Genomic DNA, 13817 nt, shown 5'->3' with positions numbered 1-13817 from the left:
GTGAAAACTCAGTCTTCTTTATAGTCGTGTTCATCTCGGTAACACTTCCTCAATTTTCTGATCTTGACCTCATCTTGATAGACTTGAGGTATTTCATACATCTTCTCATAATGTTTTGCTTTAGTGGCTTCATTAGATTGCATTGCAGTGATTTCTTTTTTAATTGCCTCAATTCCAACCACTGCTCTCTTGTGTTCTCTTGTCGTGTGTTCTATTAATAAATCCATAATTTTCATTGAGCTATTACTCAGATTGGCTTCCCAGGCCTCCGCTAGGTCTTTGTCCTGATCAATGTTGAAGCTGGGAAAAATAAGGATCCTTAGACCCCTTGGCACTCGATCATTTTGTACGTAATTTTCCAGAGAAACCTTCTCCCAATACTTGTCGATTTCTTTCTAATTTAATCAATTTGGAACCTAGGTCTTCCCTTTTCGTTTTAAGATTCGAGAAAGCATGTGTCATGTCCCCCATGGGGTAAAAAGATTTTTCGTCTCTTCCTCTCAGTTCTTTAATTAAGCAACCATTGTGTCTTTAAGTAAATGAGAAGGGTAATGGGTCTGACTTAATGGCAACTTGAAAATCACTGTATTCAAAATGGGCTTAATTGCAAGTTGCTCTGCCAGGTGACTCTTTACAATCCCTGTTGATTTCTCATATGAAGTATCTTGATGTAAGCCAAAAAATCATTATTTCATTCTTTGAGTTGCCAAAGTGTCGCATGTCACTGGATTTGGACAGAAACAAGGCCCTGACCGTCCTCAATGAGCTAGAATAGAAAGATGACTCCAGGACTCAGCGCCAGTAGATTAGTGAACAATTATTTTAATGTTCAATCAAAAACAATGAGTTTGCCCTCTTCTTGGTGATTACACATGTTTCGGCTCACCTGAGCCTTTATCAAATCAGGGCTGACATGTATGAGTAAATAATGTATAAAATATTATAATTAATAACAATGATCAAAATATATGTAGAAAGACAAGAAAAACAATTCATACATGTAATATTCCATTCCAAAACCATGGTACCATCATACCCCATGGTCTGACAAAATTAGAAAAGACAGAAAAATGAGGGTTGGCGAAGGGAAGGATTGGAGGGGGTCGAGAAAACATATAAAAATAAACAAATATCACAAAAGGGAAAAAGAACATGAGAAAGCCTTTAGTTCAGTTGCTAATATATCTGATTCTCAGCACTGCCTGCAGTGTTGCGTTTCCAGCAAGTGCTTGTATATTAGCTTATCCGCAAGTAACACAAACAAGTCCATATGACTGTTGTCAGGTGAGTAATAGCTGGGACAAATCCCCAGATTCAGTAATCTGTTACAAAACATTTAGCAAGTTCCTATATTAATGTATACACATGATTAACCACTAATATGCTCAAAAAAGGGGAAAAGTCATCCCATGTCGTGTAGGGAGTAGGAAACATTTAAAAAGTTGATAATCACACAGTAAATACTGCAGTCTGAGCAGATTAGGCTTGTAAAGAGTTCCCATCCTAATTATATAAACATCCCGTAGATCGTCATATTTATAAATAAAATGGAATTCCAAGTGAAACTGAAACATTTTCCGTCGTAATACTATCAAATACAAGATGCACTTAATGTGTGCAATCTGTGTTACTATCTCTATAAAGCAAGAACATTACTGTTCTGCAGATCATCAAAGTGTGCAATCTGTGTTGCTATCTCGATAAAACACGAAAATTACTGAGCTGCAGATCACCATCAGAAAAGTCAGATTACACGTTATGACAGGCCATTAATAACATATCCAGGATAAGGAGACTTACTCTGTTGCTTGGAGTTTCACGCATCGGCTGCACACGACTGTTCAGAAGCCAACGCCATTTTAGAAACTTGGGTAGTGTTAGGTCTCTATCTATATATGTGCACTGGTCTTTTTAGCTACTTAATGTATGAGCTGGAGGCCTGTGATGTAAAAAACACTAGAGGCTCTGCCATATGTCTCCCTTCCTTACTGGTCTTCATAACTGTGGGATCAAGCACAATACCCAGGTCCGGAGAAGTAAAGCAATAATTCAGACCCATAAATTAATAGGCATATTATTGCTAATCTAGTGCCCCCATCAATCTGGATAGCATGAAGGTGATTCACAATGTCACAATGTTACCCAGTAGATATCAGTCTGCCAAACGACTGCCAGAAGCTCTCATCACTGGAAAACCTGCTTGTAGATATAGGTAATTGTGCAGTAGGTGCTGCAACCACACTCAAATGAGCTAACATTCTATCTCCATTGTTAAGAGGCTTCAATCAGACTAACCGCAGACTAGTGGGCTGTACTTGGTGTGAAATATGTAAGCTGACAACAAAAGCAGCTTGCTAGACCTTCAAAGAAGGGTTTGAGCATACTTGCGCCCATTCCCATTACTGCAACATTGCTTTGGGAGTGGATCCTTATGCTGGCATGCAGGCTTTGCCCCTATCACTCCAAATGCTGGCAATTTGTAATGGTGCACATAGCTACACAAAAGATACTTTAAAAAAATTGTAACATTGCATTGTCAATTCCCATGTGTTGCCAAATAGCAATTGCTGTATAGTCTCATTTTTTTTATTATTCAGAATGCTGCATAGTCTCTTTTTTCTTTTTCAGAATGGACATTCCTAAATTCCTTGTATCAAAACAACCCAGTGATGCCTGTGTTGCAGTCTACTGATCAATATACAGATGATGAGGTTTCAAATGAATGCATGTCAAGAACTTCACATGACCGTTTCAAAGCCACAAATTAATATGAAAGAAGAATCTATGTAGCAGAATATACCATTGGGCATCAACTAGCAATGTGGAAGATGACCACAATAGCTCTGAAAACTTTGTTCAACAGAAATCAACCAGCCTTCCAGATAACAACAAGATAACTCTTCTAAGTGCAATAGTTCCATATCACCCACCTGAGAAATGTCTACCAGTTCAAACCATTGTAGTGCAGCCAAAAAATCAGAAGAAGTACACATTGCATTTTCATGAAAGCTGTTTCAAAGATTTCCCATGGTTGCTGTACAATACCACACTGGAAGGAGTTATTTGCTTCCTCTGTGCAAAGTCTGCTGCATTGAAAATGGTTTATCTCTCGAAGAACGCTGAGCAAGCATTTGTTAATATTGGTTTTGACATTTGGAAAAAAGCAATAGAAAAGCTCAAGAAGCATCAACATAGTTTTGCTCATGCATACTCTGAAAATCAAATGGCCCACTTTAAAGGAACTAAACCAATTGATTCACAAATTTGGCAGCAAGTAAAACAACAAGATTATTGGCTGTGCCTGAACAAGATAATTCACACAATTGCTCTTCTGGAAAAACAAGGTCTTGCCCTACGAGGGCATGATGAGAAAGATGGGAATTTTAGGAAAGTTCTCAATGCTGGAGCAGATGAATGTCTTGTCTGAAACTACGGATCAAATCAAACAGAGCTGAATACTTGAGTCCAGACATTCAAAATTAAGTTCTGCAGTCATTGCCTCATGCAATTTGGCATGCAATCCAGAAAGGTATTGGAGACAATCCCTTTGCTGTTATAGTTGATGGCATGCACAATATATCTGGTCAAGAATAAGAATGCTTTTGTTTCCGATATGTTGACCAAGATCTTTGGCCGCATGAAGATTGTCTTGGACAATACCAAGCAGATGATACCAGAGGATTCTCAATTGCTAACATTGTAAAGGATGTATTATGTTGTCAGGGTCTGCCTTTATCAATGCTAAGAGCACAAACCTATCTGACGGTGCAGTAAATAAGGCAGATAAGTACCATGGGGCACAGGCAATAATGCAGAAACAACAACCACTTGCAAGGTATGGCCACTGTGGAATTCACTGTACAAATGTAGGCATGCAGGCTGCAGCACAACTGCTTCCCATAATGGAAGATGCAATATTGTTTGTTAAAGACCTTGGTAATCTGTTTGGGAAATCTATAACCAGCCTCACAAAATGTTCAAACATTACCCAGCATTCAAATGAAGGTCCAGACATGGTTGACAAAATCAAGCCATTCTATACAAAAAGTAATGGATAATTATGAAGCTATTCTGGAAACAATAGAAGAAATTGCAGCTTCCAAGAATAGTGGTGATGTGCCCGTGGTCTATTAAACCAATTTCAAGAGGGAATAACTTTCTTGGGTCTGCATATTGCTCTCCAAGTCATGCATCTCCTTGAGTGCTTGAATATTGTCACGCAAGGACACCAACAAACGGTAACCGGATTACATGCATCTGTGAATCACACATACAATGCCACCCTAACTCTTTGCAACAAATGATCTTTTGACAGTCTACTCATGTATAATAACCATATGGTTGCAAGATATCAACCAAAGGAGATTGAACTGCCAAGATGGTGTCGAATTCCAAAACATATCAATGAAGGATTAGCTGAAAATGTCCAATGAAGCAGCATAAAAGACTACTATAGACCACAGTATTTTTGAACTTTTAGATACAGCTTCTGTTCAACTTATGCAACGTTTTGACCAGGAAGGAATCCAAATGTATGAACACATTGCACAGCTGCCTCTAACAGGCAGAAGGTCTGAAAATATTGTTAAATTCCTAGAAATTGACTATTTCCTCCTCTCTGCACAGTTAACAACATTATCGAATGTCCATAAGTATTCTTCATTCTCAGAATTGGTAGACATCCCACTGCTGCTGCCTCCCACAGAAAGAGCTTTATGTGTACAAGTGGAGAAGCTACTGTGGATCCTCCTAACTATTCCAGCATCCTCCTGAGAAAACCTGGCTGCATTCAACTATGACTCAGAAAAGACTCACTCATGAGTGGGTGTGCAATATACAAAAAGATATGATGGATCTGGTTAACATACAAATAGTAACAGAATTTGTCATGCATACAGAAAGCTGCAAAAGAAAATGTTTATTTTAACAAATGTGTATGATCATCACTGACTATAAAATAATTGGCAGATTTTACTCTGTGGCTAGAGAGAAGTTGAAGTACACGGAAAAAGGGGTGCAGTTACAGAAGGGAGATAGGGCTGATTGGTCTAGATGGAATTACATGGTTATCCTATTTTCATAATTGTATCTATGTTAGATAAATGTACTTCTCGTTTAGGTTATTGCTTATGGGTAGGTGGGATTTATCATCGATAATCCGCTCTGCAAGCCACTCTCAATAGCACCTGTGAATATTTTGTGACAGTGCCAATACAGTATGCGTGGAATGGTATCATCATGTCTGTCTTGGCCTCCTGTCATTTATCAGGTGTTATTGACACCATTTTGAGTGAGCTTCCACCACTAGTGTCCTGTTATTGCCTTGGGGCACTAGAACTGTGATCTTACGTAAGCAGTGGCATGCCAATGGAACAGAAATCACACTGTATGAGTTTCTTCCCACTGTGCCACCTTCGTGCTATAGGACTGCAGCAGGGTGACATTCTACACCAACGAAAATTTAGATGTATTATTCTACACCAACATTGTTTTTGCGGAAAGAGCCAGAAGGCACATTTTAAAATAATATTTGGATTATTTGGTGTTTGAACCCAAATACATTTTGGATAAATCTGTTAAAAAAACAGCTACTCTTACAGGGGTCCAGCTGTGTAGAAACATATCTCTGAGATGGATTTCCTTATAGGGAGAAACCTCATTCAAATACTGATTTTACCTTTTTTTACATAAGGCAGCCAATCTTTAGTGTATCATTCAAAGCATTCTTCAAGACTAAAACTTGTCCACTGATCACTTTAAAAGCCCCCTCACTACAACTACATCAATATCATGAAAGATATTAAGAAAACGTTGGTTCCTCAAATATCCTGGCTGTAAAATCTCAAACCTTTTAAAGTTTGATCTAGCTGTGCAAAAATACTTTCTCTAGCACTGTTTTGATGAAAACTTGTTAACAATCAGCTTTAAATATTGTGGCATGCATGAGAAATCTACAACTTGTTTGAAATATGACCATTTTTAAAACTGCCTCCATGCTGCGTTTCAGCACCCCACTGTCTTCCTGTCTTGCAATAATCTGTTGCTATTAACCCCCTGCCTGCATTCTTTTGACTCTAACTTAAGTTTTTGGCACCTTTCGGGATTGGTGTGTGGGGGTTGACCACAAACGTCATGTTAAAACATTCCCCCTTAGCCCTGACACATCTCAGCCGGCCTTGTCTATTTGGGAAATCACTTCATGGGTCACAATCAGTCATTCTTGATCTCTATGTTCACGAACAGCCGCATTCCAAAAGGTGAACCCCTCACCACACACATCTCTGAAAATGCAAACCCTTGAAATCTATTAACCTTAAAACCATCCTCCAGACAGGGAGCACGCCATGGCCAGGCACCCTAACAGACCAGCCTTGCTGAGCTCATGCTCTATTACAGAGAGCCAAACCTGCCTGACATAGTACCGCACAAGTAAATGGGCAACTGAGAAAATACTCACGCGTGCGGAGTAGATGAGAGCCGCAACCCCAATGGGCAGGCAGCAGCAGAGCATGGTGAATATGGAGTAGCCCAGATAGTCTTTCTCCGGGGCCAAAACCACTGTTGGCTGATGGGTCATCACAACATTGTGTTCTTGTGAATAACCCGGGATCAACGGTGGGTTGTTGATGTCATGTATGGGTCCATCCCCATACATACCTGGTCTCCCTGATCCTGGCTTCTCCTCAGACGGTGGATAGTTGTTCATGGTTAAAATCAGAGTGTTCTGCTTTCTGTTTTGATCACGGCGCCTAGGCGTGTTGTGTGGCTCTTGGTGTTCGGCTGTGTTTTATCTGACGTCTCCTATGGAGTAGTATTTATAAGGGAAATCTGTCTGTCCCAGGGGTGTTTGAGAGCTATTATGAAATTTCCATGCAGGAAATTATAGCAATATTTTATAGTTGTAAAATTCTGCCAGGGTAAAATTATATTGCTGTGCCAGATAAGCATATTTGATTTGAAAGGTGTGTGCTGGAAAGAGCGTTGATCGCCTGTTTTTTATGATCTCACAGGCAGGTGATACTTGCTTCCCATGTTCCTTGCACAATATTGCAAAATATATTTGGCCATGCACAGTGACCATGGATGAAGGTCATGCTTAATGCCAGTTACTGTTGAAATGTAATCAGTGATGTCATCAGTGATGTGGTCTGTGATGTCATCATTGTGGTCATAGGCTGTGCAACAGGGGGCTCAACAGCGGGCACAAAGTTAAGGTGGGTTTAGCTGAATTTCAAGGGTTTTGTTGGGGTAAGGAGTCACCTTAACGTCTCTGCAATTAAAGTTTTTTCCTTGAATTTCAAGGGTTTTATTATTCCATAGATGTTTAGAACGTTTCCAAACCACTTGCATGGTCTTCGGCGATGGTCAGTGGTGTCCACTGTCCATTTTAAAATGCCACAAGACCACTAGTCATGGGCCTCGGATTGCAGGCTCTGTGAACTCAAAATGTTTTTAGGCAATGCGCAGTGAGACTAAATAATTTTCCAAGGACCATATACTTTGGTTAAGCAGCATGCTCCAAGCTGTACACCCCTTTTCCGCACTGCCATTTTTCTGCAAGCCAATTTGGCGCAGCTATTCCGTCAGAGCGCCCATTCCGGCGCACCATTTTTGGTGCGTGTTAGGAAAGATTTCTTAATTGTGGGTAATTTTCCTTCCATGTGGCAACCCCTAAACTTTTTGCTGTTGTTTTCACCATGATCTAGACTTTACCAGAGAAGTGCAGCCTTCTGCCGCACTCCTCTGGGCTTTCGCTCCATTCTTACGGGGAAACTGACATGCCCTTAAGACAGTCAGTACCGGGAAACGCTGTTTTCCGTAGTTTCTTTATCATGTTGCATCTTTCTTGCAACATGACACAAGAGGGCACTGTAAGCTAAGTTACTGCTCTCTTGGGTCTCTAGCCTTCTACGGGCCCTAGATACTCTGTTTGGATTGTAAATGATCAGTGCAAGTGAATCACGGACGGGAATGGTGGCAGCGATCGTTTCTTGTGTTTTTGAGCTCCTTTTGGCGTTTTAAGCGCGTTTCTCGCGCTTAGCCCAAAATGGTGGCCTGGCTCCCAAAATGGCCAGACCACGAGGCTCTTTGTCCTGTCCGCTGACCGTCTTGCCCCCTTCACCTTCCCCAGGTCGAGCCGACCCGGGGCCTTCCTTATTTGGGCATGTACTTTCCCGCAAAACACAGATGCTTTCGCAGGCTTCTACAGGCCTTGTGTGTGCCTCCAGGATGTGGGCTGGGATGTCTGGTCCCAATACACATCCTGGGTGCCAGAGAGTCTAGTGTGGTGTGAATGCCTGGGACCACCGTGGTCCATGATAGGTCCACGTATGGTGTGAGTGTTTTGTGAGCGGATCTCCCATTGGGTCCCCTCCGTTTTGGCGCAAAGGGAACCGTGGATAAGAGGAGGCTGGAAACGCCACTACCATGTCGATCTCCTGAGTTCTCACGAACAAAGGAATACAGGAGCCAAGTATCCTGCAACTACGAGGCTGAACCGAGGAATCGCTGGTGACCCGCTGAAGGACTACTCCTCTGCACTGCTGTCGCCTTGTGAAACCCTTTCTACCTCTGATCGAACCAGAAGGCCTGTACTGGTACTTCGACCCTTGGAATAGCGGGGACAGCTATTCTCGGCATCTTCACCATCTCCTGCATGGAAGCCTTCGGAAGTGTCTCTGGGCCATCCAGCAGACTGACCAGCCTACCCAGGAGACTTGCTCTGTAACCGCCGTCAGGTTGTGTTGTATATCGAGTCCTTGTCACTCTCACACGATTCGCACACTTGGCATTCCCAGGTCTGAAGTGAGTAGTGTACATTTGGCTGAGATACACATGACCGCTCCGTTGCCCTGCTGTGGTAACAAACTGTGCGGGTTCACTTCGTTTGGGACATCTTTAACTCAACTCTGGTGCTGCAGAATCTACACGACGACGAGACGTCCCCTGCTCCCCTGAACTTGCCAGCACTGAAACTGACGCGGAGAAGCCTGGGTCTGCTTGCATCGGGGACCGGTGAGTAGCATAGCTAGGAACTGGTCGCCCTCCTGCAGGAGCCCATAGCTTTTCCCCGCTGTGTCAAACAGCACGCCTTTTCCGTACTCACGCTCTGCTTCTGCCCACAGTGGAGGCTGCGCTTGTGTCGCGGAACTCTGTTCTTCTTCATTTGTGCACCAAACTGAACTGCCTGATTCCCTCGAAGAGACTCCTCTTTTTGCCCATTGGCACCAGCGTGTGCAGGTACTTTTGAGCACAAGGCTCCACTCTTCGTAGGGATTGGACTTCCTTTTAGTTAGGTGCCTCTGAAGGCGGACTGGGTCTAATCATTATTTCGCACTGCCTGTTTTCCTCCCCTTCTAGGTGGACTACACATTTCGTGCATCTAATGCTTTAGACTCGTTTGTATTTGTATATATATTGTATTGGTTTGGTATGTGTTGGTTTACTAGAGTTTTATTGTGATTTCTCGCTACGGTCATTGATTTAAAGGCCTTGGAATAAATGTGTATATATTTTTATTATAACACCTGTTAGGAGTAGTTTGTAAGTGTCCTTGCTTTGTGTGCTCATTGCGGGCTTTCAGTCACCCTCACCCCTCTTGAGACCTAGTCTTGACCGCCGCGATCGCTACCCTGATTGGTCTGGCTTGTCCAGAGGTTACCCTGTTCCAAGTAATTAGGTTGGCCTTCTGAACTTCTGCGCCACCAGGACAGAGTTCAGAAATCCGTCTTAACAAATTGGTGTACAGCGGTGGGATATGACTGAAGGTATCCAGAGTTGCGCACGAACTAAGGCATTTCAAGTTTTTCCTACCAGGACACGTAGTGAATTGTCGTAGTATAACTTTAAAAAGGCCATAGTCCTATCTAACAGTATGGAAACAAATACCTTGTTAACTTTAAATGCTTCCAAATCCGAAACATTGAAAAAGATGTGTGCGGAGAGAGGGCTTTCCTCTCAAGGCACCAAATTGGATATGATCCAAAGAATCATGGCGTGGCAAGAAGCGCAGCTTGATGCTATAACTTCTGAGGACAGTGCGGAAGGAGGTGGGGCCGCTCTCACTGGTAGAACCGACGGTTCTGCCGCTGCACTGATCCACCGCGACCACGAGGACAGGGAGGATGAGATGTCTAATGTTTCCTCTGCCAGTGGTGATGGGGAGGCTATGCTTGAATTCAAGAAGCAAGAGCTGCGGTTTAGGCAGAAGGAGCTTGAGTTCAGCATAGCCAAACTACAAATCGAACAGGCAGAAAAACAGAAAGACAGGGATCACCAGTTGGAACTGGCCAAGCTTCAGGTTGCAAATGGATCCAAGGGTCCTGGAAATGGGTCTGGGGCCTCCTCTCATCCACGGTTTCCGAAAGATCTGCTCAGTGTGTACGAGGAAAGGAATGACATTATGGACTGGCTGAATGCGTTTGAGTATGCATGTGAAGTTCAACAAGTTGACAATGCTGATAAGATTTCCTGGTTACTCAGCAGACTGCCCCATTCTGGCTGTAGTGCCATTATGGAAATGTCGAAGGCTGAGCGAGCTGATTTCGCAATGTTAAAGCAAACTCTCATTTTAAAGTTTGGAAAGACTCCTGCCCAATATTTAAAACGATTCCGAGAGTACAAGAAAAAAGAAGGTGGTACTTGGGTATCTTATGTAACCGAATCCTTAAAAAACTTGACTGGCTGGGTCGAAGGTTATAAGGTTTCTACCTTTGAAGGCATGATAAATCTTGTCATGCTGGAACACATTTTTGCATCTTCTTCGACGGAGCTTAAGCAGCATTTGGTCGATTCGAAGGAGATAGATCCTAAGAATCTGGCCATTGCAGCAGACTTATGGGTGTCACATCGAGTGTCCCATAAGGACAAAACTCATCCTGGTAAGCAGGAGGAAGGGAAAAAGTCCAAAGATAAGGAGGGTGGAGAATCTGATAAATCTTCTTCTCAAAAGGGCCACAAAAAGAAAAATAAGGGTAAGACACAAGAGAACTCCCAGGGTAGTGGAGGTCAGCCTCCGAAACAGAACTCTGGTTACAATAAGCCTCCCTATGTAAACAGATCCAATGGATCTTGTTTTGCTTGTGGAGCAACTGACCACGTGAAGGGGGATCCCCGGTGTAAGGTTAAACCTTTGGGGGTCCACTCTGTTAATCTGGCCTTCTCCTCCTACGAGGAAGAAGAGATTACAGGAGCATCCTTCTCCTCAGACTCCTTCCCCAGTGGGATAGAAGCTGACGTAGTTTTAGTTTCCCTGGGTTCCTGGGAGCCTAAAGTCGCAGAGGCTTATGCTAGGATTCCAGATAATACCAAGCACTACTTTAAAGACAGTGTGCTGATCAATGGAGTAGATATTCCAGCTCTTAGGGATAGTGGGTGCAGTCGGACTGTAGTGGATTTTACCTTGGTACACTCAGAGGTAGTTGCCAGAGCTACTCTGATGCCCACTAAGTTGGCTCACGGCCCACCTCGCATGTTTCCAGTAATGCCTGTAGATCTTACTTTAAATGGTACAGCAGTCAGGATTCCAATGAGCATTCAGAGAAACGTCCCAGGAAAGGTCTTGTTAGGCAATGATCTCAGAGCTTTAGGGCTCGTAGGAGATACTGCCGACAGACCCTGCACACGGTCTCAAACACGGGCAGCATTGGCCAAGACCAATACGCCGCCCCAGCCGAAGGGGAAACCCAAGGCGAAAGGAGTAAACAAGTCAAGACGAGGGAAAGAGAACATTCCCCCGAGCTCGCCTACCGCTGCGGTGGAGGAAGTTGGTCAATCGCCCGGGCCTGATGAGGAGGTGGCGATGCCTGAAGTATTTGACCCCAACGACCATCCTGAACTAAAAGACTTGTTAGTAGAAGGTGGTCCTGACAGGGAAGAATTCAGTAAAGGCCAACGTGAGTGCCCATCTCTGGAAGGCCTAAGGAGACAGGCCTGCTCCCAGCTTGAGGGTGAACCTCCTGGGACGCATTGGATTTATTGGGAAGGTGGACTCCTGTATAGTGAGCCCACAGAGTCTACAGAAGGAGACCATAGGAGGTTCGTGGTTCCCCTTGCTGTAAGACCCTTCCTCCTGCAGTTGGCGCATGAAGTGCCCCTTGCTGGTCACCTTGGTATTAAGAGGACCAAGCAAAGGTTATGCATGCACTTCTACTGGCCCAAGATGGGGGTGCAAGTAGAAAGTTACTGCAGGAGTTATGCCTCCTGCCAGTTATCTGGTAAGGTTGGCTCGACAATCCAAGCTCCATTGGCACCACTCCCAGTTGTGGGAATACCATTCGAAAGGGTAGGGATCGACATTGTTGGTCCCCTTGACCCGCAAACATCCTCAGGCAATAGGTTTATCCTGGTGCTGGTCGACCATGCAACCAGATATCCTCAGGCCATCCCATTGAAAACTGTAACTGCGAAGTCAGTTGCAAAAACGTTACTTGGCATATTTACTAGGGTTGGCTTCCCTAAAGAAGTTGTGTCGGACCGTGGCAGCAACTTTATGTCGAAGTATATGCAGGCTATGTGGAAAGAGTGTGGGGTCACCTACAAGTTCTCTTCTGCATACCACCCCCAGACCAATGGTCTGGTGGAACGTTTCAACAGAATGTTAAAGAGCATGATTGGGGCTCTGGAAGAACCTCAGAGAAGAAAATGGGATCTTCTTTTACCATGCTTACTGTTTGCCTACCGAGAGGTACCACAGGAGGGTGTTGGCTTCAGCCCCTTCGAACTTCTGTTCGGTCATCCTGTACGGGGACCCTTAGCCATAGTCAAAGAGGGATGGGAGATGCCCACTCCCCCTGTTACTACCAACGTAGTAGATTATGTGCTCGGGCTCAGAAAACGAATGGTACTTCTGATGGGCTTGGCTAGTGATAAATTGAAGGCAGGACAAGTGCCGGTGAAACATTGGTACAACCAGAAAGCTTCCCTCATCAACTTTACACCTGGTCAGCAAGTCCTGATCATGAATCCCATAAGGCCTCGAGCTTTACAGGACAAATGGTCAGGCCCTTACACAGTGGTGGAGCCCCTGGGTGAGGTTAACTATTTAGTGGACCTTGGAAGGCCTGGACAGGCTCCAAAAGTGTTTCACGTAAATAGGCTGAAGGCTTTCGTCCCAAGAGTCGAAATCGCAGCACTGCTACTGGCTTCAGATGTTGAGGAAGAGGAGTCTGAACCTCTCCCCGACCTGCTCCAAAGCGATCCTTCAGATAGCTCCTTTGAGGGTGTCCGAGTGGCCCCTCACCTGACTTCTAATCAGCAGGCTGAGGTGAAAAGTTTGCTAAGGCAGTTTTCCCCCCTGTTTTCACAGTTGCCTGGTTTGACACCTTGGTGCAAACATAACATAGACACAGGAGACAGTGTACCTACCAAAAGTAGGGGATACAGGATGTCAGACAAAGTACGGTCTTATATTAAGACCGAGGTCAACAAGATGTCAGACCTTGGGGTGATTGAACCCTCTAGTAGTCCTTGGTCCAGCCCTGTGGTTTTGGTTCCAAAGGCAGGCACTTCTGAATTGAGGTTCTGCGTGGATTACAAGGCTCTGAATGCTGTCACCAAGACAGATGCACACCCCTTGCCTCGAACAGATGAGCTGGTGGATACTTTGGGTGCCTCCAAGTACCTCAGCACTTTTGACCTCACTGCGGCATATTGGCAAATAGCTTTAGCAGAACATGCCAAGGAGAAGACAGCGTTTTCTACTCCAGACGGCCTTTACCAATTCAGGGTAATGCTGTTCGGGTTGAAAAATGCACCTGCCACTTTCCAGAGGCTTGTGAATCATGTGTTGAATGGGTTGGACGAATTCTGTCTTGCAT

This window comes from Ambystoma mexicanum, chromosome 1p (assembly GCF_040938575.1).
Source record: "Ambystoma mexicanum isolate Mex_15411 chromosome 1p, UKY_AmexF1_1, whole genome shotgun sequence".
NCBI classification, from domain to species: domain Eukaryota; kingdom Metazoa; phylum Chordata; class Amphibia; order Caudata; family Ambystomatidae; genus Ambystoma; species Ambystoma mexicanum.
This window is presented reverse-complemented; position numbering follows the sequence as displayed.